Raw genomic sequence first — 11,256 nt, 5'->3', positions numbered from 1 at the left:
TCAATCACGACATTAATCCTATTTTTTTTCTTTTCGGAATGTCTGCTATTCTTAAATCTAAACCCTAATCCTATGTTTTCTTACAATAATGTCTCCTATTTTTCAATAAAAACTCTAATACTATGTTTTCTTTTCGGAATGACTCCTACTTTTTTTAATCAAAAACCTAATCCATTCTTTTCTTTTTGGAATGCCTGATATGTTTGAATCAAAACCGTAATCATATGTTTTGCTTTTTGGAATACCTACTATATTTGAATCAAAACTCTAATACTATGTTTTCTTTTCAAAATATCTCCTATCTTTCAATGAAAAATCTAATCTTATGCTTTCTTTTCGGAATGTCTCTAATTTCTTAATAAAAAAAATAATCCTTTCTTTTATTTTTGGAATATCGAGAATTTTTTAATCAAAACCCTATTCCTATTTTTTTCTTAGAGCAATGTCTCCTACATTGCTCTCCTATTTTTGAAAAATAGGAGACATTGCTATAAGAAAACATCGGATTAGGGTTTTTGTTTGCAAAAGAAAAAAACTCTTATTATTTCTTTAAGGAATACCTGCTATTTTCTATTCAAAACCCTAATCTTATGTTTATATTAAAAATGTCCCCAATTTTTCAATCAAAAACCTAATCCTTTCTTTTTCAACTTAAGTGAACTTCTATCAACTGTAATCATACCGACACTAAAGCACCAGATCCCATCAAAACTTCGAAGTTAAGCGAGCTTGGACGAGAGTAGCACTATGATGGGTGACCTCCTCCGAAGCCCTCGTGTTACATCCGTCCCCTTTTTGTTTATCTACATGGTTTATTTTTATGATTTATATTAATTAAAAAAATAAAATAATAATAATAAAATGAAAGGCCAACCTATGTTTTCTTTTTATAATGGTTCCTATTTTTGAATAAAAATACTTATCCTATGTTTTCTTTTTGGAATGCCTCTTGTTTTTTAATCAAACCGCTAATCTTATGTTTTTTTTTTGGGGAATGCCGCCTATTTTTGAATCAAAACAATAATCATATATTTTTGCTTCATAATGTCTCATATTATTTAAACGAAACACTAATTCTAAATTTTTTTTTTAGAATGGCTCCTAGTTTTTAATCAAAACCCTAATCTTATATTTTTCTTTTTTGAATGCATGCAATTTTTAAATTAAAACAATAATCCTATGTTTTATTTTCGCAATCTCTCATATTTTCATTTAAAACCATAATCGTATGTTATCATTTCGGAATACCACTATTTCTGAATTAAAACTGTAACCCTATTTTTTCATATACTAATGTCTCCTATTTTTCATTAAAAGCCATAATCTTATGTTTTCTTATAGTAATGTCTCTGATTTTTCAAACAAAAACCATTTTCGCAATACCTCCTATTTTTCAATCAAAACACAAATTCTTTGTTTTCTTCTTGGAATGTCACCTATTTTTGAATAAAAACACAAATAATATGTTATCTTTTTGATGTGTCACCTATTTTTTTGTTTTTAATAAAAAAACTAATCCAATGTTTTATTATTGTAATGTCTCCTATTTTTCAATCAAAACCCTAATTCTATTTTTTTATTTCGAAATGTCTCATATTTTTCAATAAAAACCATAATCCTATTTTTCTTTTGGAATGATTACTATTTTTGAATCAAAACCATAATTCTTTGTTTTATTATAATAATGTCTATTTTTTTTCAATCAAAAACCAAATCCTATGTTTTCATATAGTAATGTCTCCTATTTTTAAATCAAAACACTAATCCTATGTTTTCTTTTTGAAATGCCTACTATATTTGAATCAAAACCCTAATCCTATTTTTTCTATTCCAAATGTCTCCTATTTTGTAAACAAAACATAAATCCTATTTTTTCTTTTGTTAATGTCTCATATTTTCTAATAAAAAAATAATCCTATTTTTTTTTTCCAAGGATTGCCTTATATTTTTATAATAAAAACACTAATCTTATGTTTTCCTTTGTTAATGTATGCTATTTTTTTATTCAAAAATCTAATCCTATGTATTATTTTTGTAATGTCTCATATATTTCAACCAAAACTCTAGTCCTAGGTTTTATTTTCAGAATGTCTCATATTTTTCAATAAAAACATTAATCCTATGTTTTCTTTTAGGAATACCTACTATTTTTCAATGAAAACCTCAATCCTATGTTTTCTTATAGTAGTGTCTCCTATTTTTCAATCCTATGTTTTATTTAATAAATGACTACTATATTTGAATCAAAACCCTAATCCTATTTTTTCTTTTCTTAATGCCTCCGATTTTTCACTTTGAATCAAAATCGTACCCTATGTTTTCTTTTTGGAATATCTTGTATTTTTGAATAAAAAACCTAATCCTATGTTTTCTTTTCGGAATGTGTCATATTTTTCATTTTTGAATCAAAACTTTAATCCTTTGTTTTCTTTTCAGAATGTCTCAGTTTTTAAAAATCAAAATCGTAATCCTATTTTTGTTTTTGCAATATCTGCTAATTTTAATCAAAACCCTAATCCGTTGTTATTTTTTGGTATGTCTCATATTTTTCAATTAAAAACCTAATCCTATGTTTCTTTTTCAGAATGCCTCCTATTTTTCAGTCAAAACCCTATTCCTATGTGTTAATTTTCATAATGTCTACTAATAATGTCTCCTATTTTTTTAATTAAAACCCTAATGCTATGTTTTCTTTCGGAATGCCTACTATATTTTAATCAAAACCCTAATCTAATGTTTTCTTATAGTAATGTCACCAATTTTTCATTCAATATCCTAATCCTATGTTTTGTTATAGTAATGTCTCTCAATTTTTCGATTAAAACCTTAATCCTATGTTTTCTTTTTGGAATGCCTCCTATATTTTAATCGAAAAACCTTTTATTCTATGTTTTATTTTCAAAATGCCTCCTATTTTTTAATCAAAACACTAATCCTTTTTTTTCGGAATGTCTAATATTTTTTAATAAAAATCCTATTCCTATGTTTATTTTTGAAAATGTCCCTTATTTTTCTGTTTAAAACAAAACAAAATCCAAATCATATGTTCTATTATGATAATGTCTCGTATTCTTCAATCAAAACACTAAACCTATTTTTTCTTTTCAAAATGTCTCATATTTTTCAATCAAAACCCTACTCGTATGTTTTGTTTATGGAATGTCTACTATTTTTCAATTAAAACCCTAATTTCATGTTTTCTTATAGTAATGTGTCACATTTTCTTTTAAAACCTGAATCCCTTGTTTTCTTATAGTAATGTCTCCTATTTATGAATTAAAACCATAATCCTATGTTTTTTTTATAGTAATGTCTCCTATTTTTCCAATTAAAACCCTAATCCTATGTTTTCTTTTAGGAATGCCTACTATATTTGAATCAAAACCCAAATTCAAGTTTTTCTTTTTAGGAATATCTCCTATTTCGTAAACAAAACCCAAATCCTATGTTTCCTTTTCTTAATGTCTCATATTTTTTTAATCGAAACCCTAATCCTAATTTTTTTTTTGGGTGCCTCCTAATTTTTAATCAAAGCACTAATCTTATCTTTTCTTTTGGGAATGCCTTCTATTTGTTACTCAAAACCCTAATCATATATTTTATTTTTGGAATGTGACATATTTTTCTACCAAAACATTAATCGTATGTTTTCTTTTCGTCATAACTTCTATATTTCAATCAAAACCCTAATTCTATGTTTTCTTATAGTAATGTTTCCTATTTTCCATAAAAACTATGATCTTATGTTTTCTTTTTAGAATGCCTACTATACTTGAATCAAAATACTAATCATGTGTATTCTTTTCGGAATATCTCCTATTTTGCAAACAAAACCCGAATCTTACGTTTTCTTTTCTTAATGTCTCCTATTTATCAGTTTTGAATTAACACCCTAACCTATGGTTTCTTTTTGAAATGTCTTCTATTTTTCAAAGAAAAACCTAATCCTTTCTTTTCATTTTGGAATGTCTACTATTTTTTAATCAAAACACTAGTCATATGTTTTCTTTTAGAAATGCCTACTATATTTGAATCAAAACTCTAAACCCATGTTTTTTTTTTGAAATATCTCCAATTTTTCAATCAAAACACTAATTCTTTGTTTTCTTTTCGCATTGGCTCCTATATTTGAATAAAAACCCTAGTCCAATGTTTTATTATAGTAATGTCTTCTTTTTTTTTTCAAAACCCTAACGCTATGTTTTTTCTTTTCAGAGTGTATCATACTTTTCAATCAAGAACTTAATCTTATGTTTTCATAGGGTAATGTCTCCTATTTTTCAAAGAAACCCTAATCCTATGTCTTTTTCAGAATGCCTAATATATTTGAGTCAAAACTCTAATCCTATGTTTTCTTTTCAGAATATAATAAGAAACGCATTGAGGAGCTAGCCTGTGCTTTCATTAAGAAGTGGGATTTAAACTAGCAGGGGCATTTTGGTAATTATCAGGGTGAAGGAGTTTGGTTGTTTTATGGGTCCCACTTGATGGAAAACTGGTCAAAAAAACACAAATCAGGAGCTTGTTTCACAAGCTCATGAGGCATACCAAAATTTCATCAAATTCCATCATCTTGGCCTCGGAAATAACAATTTTGACCGTTTGTGGTAATAATAGATTTGATTATAACTTGGGCTAGAAATCTCAGATTTGTATGCTCTTTTCGGCATTAGTTTTTATTTGTTAAGTTCTTTATTTGTTTGCTGAAATTTGAAAACTTGTCATTTCCTGCTAAATTTTAGAAGCTTCTACTTTTTGTGTTTTCTCGTATCTTTCTTTGGGTCTATTTATTGTAAGCCTGTGGGCTAGGAAGGATCTGTCTTGTAATTGTTATTTTCCATAAGTAATAAACCTTACTCAAGTTTCTACCCAATCCAGGTAATCATTTATGAAGAGGTTGGAAGGCTTGTTACTAGCATTCATGTATGGATCAACAGTTTCAAGATTATTTCTACATCAGTTTGGTACCAGAGATAAATTGGTCATGCCACTACGTGGACGTTGATATCCTACTCAGAGGATGGAGGAGATGTATGAGCATGACGATGGTGCCCAATTTGAGCAGCGGGTTAGCCACTTTTTTGACCATCGAGTGGAGTGGATGATGAAGGAGTTAACTGAATGGTTCACATAAATGATGGGAGGCATCAATCAAAGGTATACCTCCAAGAGTGGGTGTGATGACTTCACCAATGATGACAACATATATTTTGCTAGCATTGCACATGCATAGCGGCGTAAATGGTAGGATCATGGGAAAGATACGAGAACCCACCATGATGAAGACATGCATTGGGAATTTGGCATATAGGTCAAATTCCAAAATTTTATTTTGGACTTCAAGCAGAGGAATTCCTCGACTGGCAGGCTACGGTCGAGGATATCTTGGAATTTAAAATGGTCAACAAAGACAAGAGTCCCATTGGTGGCGACGAGGCTTTGTAGCCATGCAACCACATGGTGGCAGCAACTGAAGCTAAGCTGTAGTAGGCTTTGGAATGCCAGGATCAATTCTTAGGAGAAGATGAAGAAACACACGCACTTTAGTTTATTGCCACACAATTACCAACATTTGATTTTCAGCCGCCTGTATAATTTACACTAGGGCAATGGTACCGTTAAGGAGTACACCACTGAATTCTACCAGTTGCTGGCTCAGAATCAAGTTCAAGAATCAATAGACCAGTTGGTGGCACGGTATATCGGGGTTTTGCGAGTCCAGATCTTGGAGATCGTCAACCTGATTGACCCAATCTCCGTCTCGTCGACCAATCAATAAACATTGATTATCCAGCTGCAACAATGATGCTCAGTCCCTATGAGCTCAGTGGGAGCGCCTGGAGGAAATAGACTGCTTATCGCTAGCACAGGTGACGTGACTCAAGGGGGATTACTGGTGATCATCCTACGGGAACTAACACTACGAGGGGAGCCACTAGAAGTACCATTCAGTGTTTCAGTTGTGGGCAAAAGGGGCATCATGCGGTAGATTGTAGGAAGATGGGCAAGAGTGTTATGCTTGCAAAGGAAGAAGATGACACAATGGATATAGGCCCGCTTGTGTTTGATCAAGATGACCTCGATGAGGAGGTTGTTGATGGCAACGTCGGTGCTGTCTTAGTTGTACACAAATCCTGTTTCATACCAAGGGGTACTGAAGATGACTGGCTACAAACCAACATCTTCCAGTCCACTTCTAACATCAATGGTAACGTATGTACATTCATGATCGATGTAGGTAGCTATGAACACATCATTTCTTAAGAGACTGTACAAATTCTCAAGATCACTATCGAGCGGCATCCTACACTATACAAGTGGGGGTGAGTTGACAGTTTTCAAGTGGTCCTTAGTCGACTTCTTAATCAGCATGAAGTACAAGGATAAAGTGTGGTGTGATATAGTGCCTGTGAATGCGTGTCACCTATTTTTCGTGAGGCTTTGCGTAGTATGATCCGAGGGTGGTGCATGATGGCTACACAAACTCTTACAATTTCACTTCGGAGGAGTGAAGATTGTGTTGGTGCCCAATAAGATAGTAGAAACATATGTTTTCCACCAGTACAAATGTCAACCTATTGTCGTATGCACAATTCGGGAGAGAGTTGCAGAATTCGGGAACCGCATTCATCTTGCTCAGAAGGCAGCCACCGTGAGCTTGGAGACCTCAGCAATTTCAGAAGTTGTTCTTCCTCTTCTACATGAGTTCCAAGACATTTTCCCGGATGACCTAGTAGATAGGCTACCATCCTTTTGGGACATACAACATTATGTAGAGCTACAACTTAGCTCTATCTTACCACATCGACCACGCTACCGGATGAGTCCAAAGGAATATGAAGAATTGAGACATTAGGTAGGAGAACTATTGGCGAAGGGGAACATCCGCAAGATCATGAGCCCGTGCTTTGTTCCATCAAGGTTGACACTAAAGAAGGACAACACCTCGCGCATGTGTGTGGGTAGTTGAACCATCAATAAAATTACTATCGAGTATCGGTTCCCTTTCTTCATTTGGATGATCTGCTTGACCAGATTAATGGTGCTATGATGTTCACATGCTTTGATCTGAAGAACGGATATTACAAGATACCCGTGCGACGTAGGGAAGAGTGGAGGATGGCTTTCAAGACATGTGAGATGCTACACGAATGGAAGGTTATGCTATTTGGGGTTTTCAACGGCCGTAGCACATTCATGCAGGTCATGAATCAACATCTGTGACTATTCATTCGTAAGTTTCTCGTTGTCTACTTTGATGACATCCTCATTTATAACCCTAGCCATAAGATGCAACTTGTACATGCATGGGATACCCTCTGCTGCTGTTTCGATCCTAATAGTTTTATATGGACAGGAAGAAGTGTGACAAGGTCCCTTGCGTATATCCCGTAAGTGCACGGGTTTGTCGAAGTAATAATCCCGGGTGAGCGGGTATCGAATCCACAGGGAGTAGGGAATAAAAATACTTAATTCAATTTTTAGCTATGTGAAAGATCAATAATGATGAGTGTGACAATGATTTAATTCTCCACAATAAAAGCAACAAATAAGAGAGCAAAAGTAAAGAAGGGGATAAGGCAATCGATAAAGATGGTGTACCCGGATAATGCTCCGCCTAGGATAATTGTTTCAAGTGCAAGAACCCTCTATTATGCTTCCTAATCAATGCAATGGTGAGTCATGGAAATCCTTAATTACATAATCCCAAATCTAAGGTCAACTATGCCTAATATTTGCACGTGGTTATCAGCAGGTCTGTGTCAGGTCGAGCTGATAAGATAGCTGCTCTGACCAGGCAGGATTTGCTCTTTTTATACTCCATGGCCCGCAATGTGCTGATTCACTTGGGGTGCATATTAGAGGATATTCTGAGGTACCAGGGTCAATCTGCGAAAGTGGGTTTATTATTTGCTGGCCCTTACATCACAAGTTTTATCTTCGGAATGGGTTTGGGGGACGCTTTACGTGGTGCTGAGAGGACATTTGTACCTACCCCTCTTGCGTTTGAGACGATCAGGATGATGGTGTTAGTACGGAGATGTGGGCCAGGGGTCTAAATTATTGCTATAGCTACCCCAGAGACCACCAGGAGTGAAGGAGATACTACGGAGGGTTCCCTACAGATTCCCAGACCCCTCGCAGCGCAGTGTCCTCGAGCTTATGACCGTATTGAGAGGCTTGAGAGCGATGTGGGTGAGATCCGGACTGAGATAGCGGAGCTCCAAGCTATCCAGGCAGTGCAGTACACTGAGATATTAGACCGTTTCGACATGATACAGCGGCTATTTATGGGCAGGCCACTGCTTCCCCCACCACCTCCTCCGGCATCTCCCTCACCACTTCCGCTAGCACCCTTCGATTTAGCACCACCACCAGCAGCAGGTGTTGAGCCAGAGGACGACGCCGACACTTGACTTTTATTTCTTTTACTGTTTTGCATTTCATTTTAGACTTGTTCACTCAGAAAGGATTCTCCTTCTGAGTTTATTCGCATGTTGATTCTCGAGTTGTATTCATTGCTTTATCTCGTATATACTCGAGTTATTTTGTTTTTATTGAGCTTCACTGAACCCCCTCGTGTATGCGTTCAGATGGTCTTGTCATCTTAGGAATTGAGACTTTGTCATGGGCACGGCAATGGTGCTTCGGCACTTGACCGTGTGAGCTTTACAACCCGTCGGAACATTACTCCCAAGGACTTAGCTCCATCAAACGCGACATTAGGAGTCAGGGGAGTATTGTTTTGATTGGTTCTCCAACATCTATTCTTCATTAATGTATGTTTTGAGTGAGCTTGAATATGTACATTGAGGATAATGTACAACTTAAGTGTGTGTGTGTGTGTGTGTGTGGGGTGGGTGGGGGGTGGGGAGGGGGTTCATAGTGCACACATCTTTTCTATTGTTCTTGATTGATATATGCTCACATAGCCAATGGCGGTACACCTTAGTTGCAATGAGTGTATTCTTGAGTTTAGGAGAATTTTTTTAACATTGAATGTTTTCATGCTCTAGTTCTTGCTTGAATTTCTAGGAATTTTTACCCGAACTACACTCAATACACTACTCACTCTTTAAACTCTATTGGAAACTCATGTTCGATGTTAAAGGGACTAGTTATAGTTGTTTCTTGTTTTCTGAAAAAAAAAATGAAAAATGAAAAGAAGGAACAAAATAGTTTTACTGTTTATTTGTGCTTGTTGGGTGGAAAGAGCTACCACCTATGAAGTATGACGCTACTCTCATAAGTCGGATACTAGTTATGCCCTAATGGGAGAAAGAGCTATCTCATAGAATGAGTGAAAGCTACTACTCCGGTAGAAAGAGCTACCACCTCGAAAGTGTGAAAGCCACCTTAGCGGCCGCTTTGGAAAGGGCTATCTTAGAGGATGTGTGAAACTACTACCATCTTTAAAATTGTTGTCACTTTTGTAGATAAATAAGTCCCTTGTACTTACAACTTTGAGGAGTATACCTTGGGTTGTTTTGATTGAGTTCACACACGTACATGATTTCAGGTTTGTTGTCCTTTTTGATTCAAGTTTTTAGCTAGAGCTTTGATTTTTTGTATTTAATGTTGAATTTTCCCTTACTTGTAGAATGCTTTCTCTGTACAATTTGGTGAACCTAAGGCCAAGCACTTCCAATATTTCCTTCATCTATGCACAAAATGTTTAATTTTTGCATGAGGACAAGCAAAAGCTTAAGTGTGGGTGAGTTTGATAAGTGCTTGTGTGATATGAATGCGAAGCATTCTTTACTTAAGTTGAGCATTACATTTCTCCGGTTTTTTCATTAATATGTGTGTTTTTATGTTACTTTCGTGCAGGTAGGGTTGTGAGGCCGAGTACGAAGGAAAGAAGCCAATGTGGATCTTAATGCACCGATTTTGGAGGAAATCTTGCTAAGGTTCAAATGCAAAGAAATAGGTCGGGTGCGAGATGCTAGAGTGTGTGCCAACCTCCTCGTATTTGAGTTAGCACAACCATTTGGAGGGGCACAAGGGCAGTCACACTCAGGCATTCGGACTTATGCACATAGAACAAGATCACCACCAAGTTGTCCATCATTAAAGAAGCAAAGCGATCCACGACGTGAACTTGTTGTTGTTTGCGTCACCTCGATGAAAGTATGGACTCGGGAAGTATTTTAGGCCAGGTAATGTAGCAGAATACTGTAGCAAAAGTGATGTAGCAGCACTGTTCACAGCCGGCCGAGAAAACAGGAATTCAGAGAATCCACACGGGAGTGTGGAAATTATACACGACCGTGTGGAAATTCTACATGGGCGTGTGAAAAATCCACAGGCCAGTGTGGTCGCCCGATTCAAACCCTATTTAAAGCCGATTCAGCCTCCATTTCAGCATTCTTTTCTCCATCTTATCCCCAAATTGAGAGAGGGTTTTGGCTAGGGTTTTGAGAGGTATTAGCTAAGGTTTTGGAGAGGTTCTACGGCTCCGACATCGTCATTCTTTAGGAAGAAGGTTGGTAGGAGAGCTTGCGTCGAGGTGTATCCTATACCGGATGAGGGAATCCTTCGACAACGAGTAGAGGACTTTCCACAAGACCATCGACAAGACTATCGAGGGGGTTTCTCTATGGATTCATTATTTTTACATTCTATTTCTTTGATTGTACTTAGCTCCAAGGAGAGCTAAACCCCTAGTGGGTACTTGGGTATTTGTGAACCCTAGGATGTATTTATTTCAATGAATCTCTTTATTATGCTTTCAATTAATTGATGTTTATTTTGAATTCCAACCTTGAATGCTTGATTGTATCAACATTTCCCCTAGAGTGACACTAGGGTTGAGAGTTCTTGTTGGTAACCTTGTGAGTGAGTGACACACCACGAGCGTTAGACAAAGCTTGGTTGCAGAGGGTTGAGAGGGTGAGTCGAGAGGTACAGGAGAGCCCCCTTTCCCCTCCGATGTGAAAGATTCTACCTCCGTTCCTGGAGTTCTTTGCGGCCATAATACAGTGAATGATGTAAGAGATGACCCTCCGCTGGGGCTTAGTTACGCGTGCAACAGAGTGAAGCGTTGAGATGATCTTAGTATCTAGGGCTTAATTGTGGTTAGGGACCTTCCACCTGGACCAAAGTTTTAGGTCTATAATTAGGAAGAGATTTATCACTTGGAATCCCTAGAGTTCATTGCAACTCTATGCGAGTGCGAGTTTGAGAGGTTATCTAATCTCTCCTCCGGGACATGTATAGAGTTAGGCATAGTTGACCTTAGATTTAGGACTATGT

At 36.2% G+C, this 11,256-nt stretch overlaps 1 pseudogene; it reads left to right on the top strand.

Annotated features, from left to right (window-relative positions):
• The first annotated feature begins 668 nt into the window (after positions 1 to 668).
• Positions 669 to 787, top strand: LOC120266638 (annotated as a pseudogene).
• Positions 788 to 11,256: the final 10,469 nt, after the last annotated feature.

The sequence above is a fragment of the Dioscorea cayenensis genome, chromosome 1, assembly GCF_009730915.1.
Source record: "Dioscorea cayenensis subsp. rotundata cultivar TDr96_F1 chromosome 1, TDr96_F1_v2_PseudoChromosome.rev07_lg8_w22 25.fasta, whole genome shotgun sequence".
Taxonomy (NCBI): domain Eukaryota; kingdom Viridiplantae; phylum Streptophyta; class Magnoliopsida; order Dioscoreales; family Dioscoreaceae; genus Dioscorea; species Dioscorea cayenensis.
Note: the sequence above shows the minus strand (reverse complement) of the source record. Positions and strands in the feature narration are given on the sequence as shown.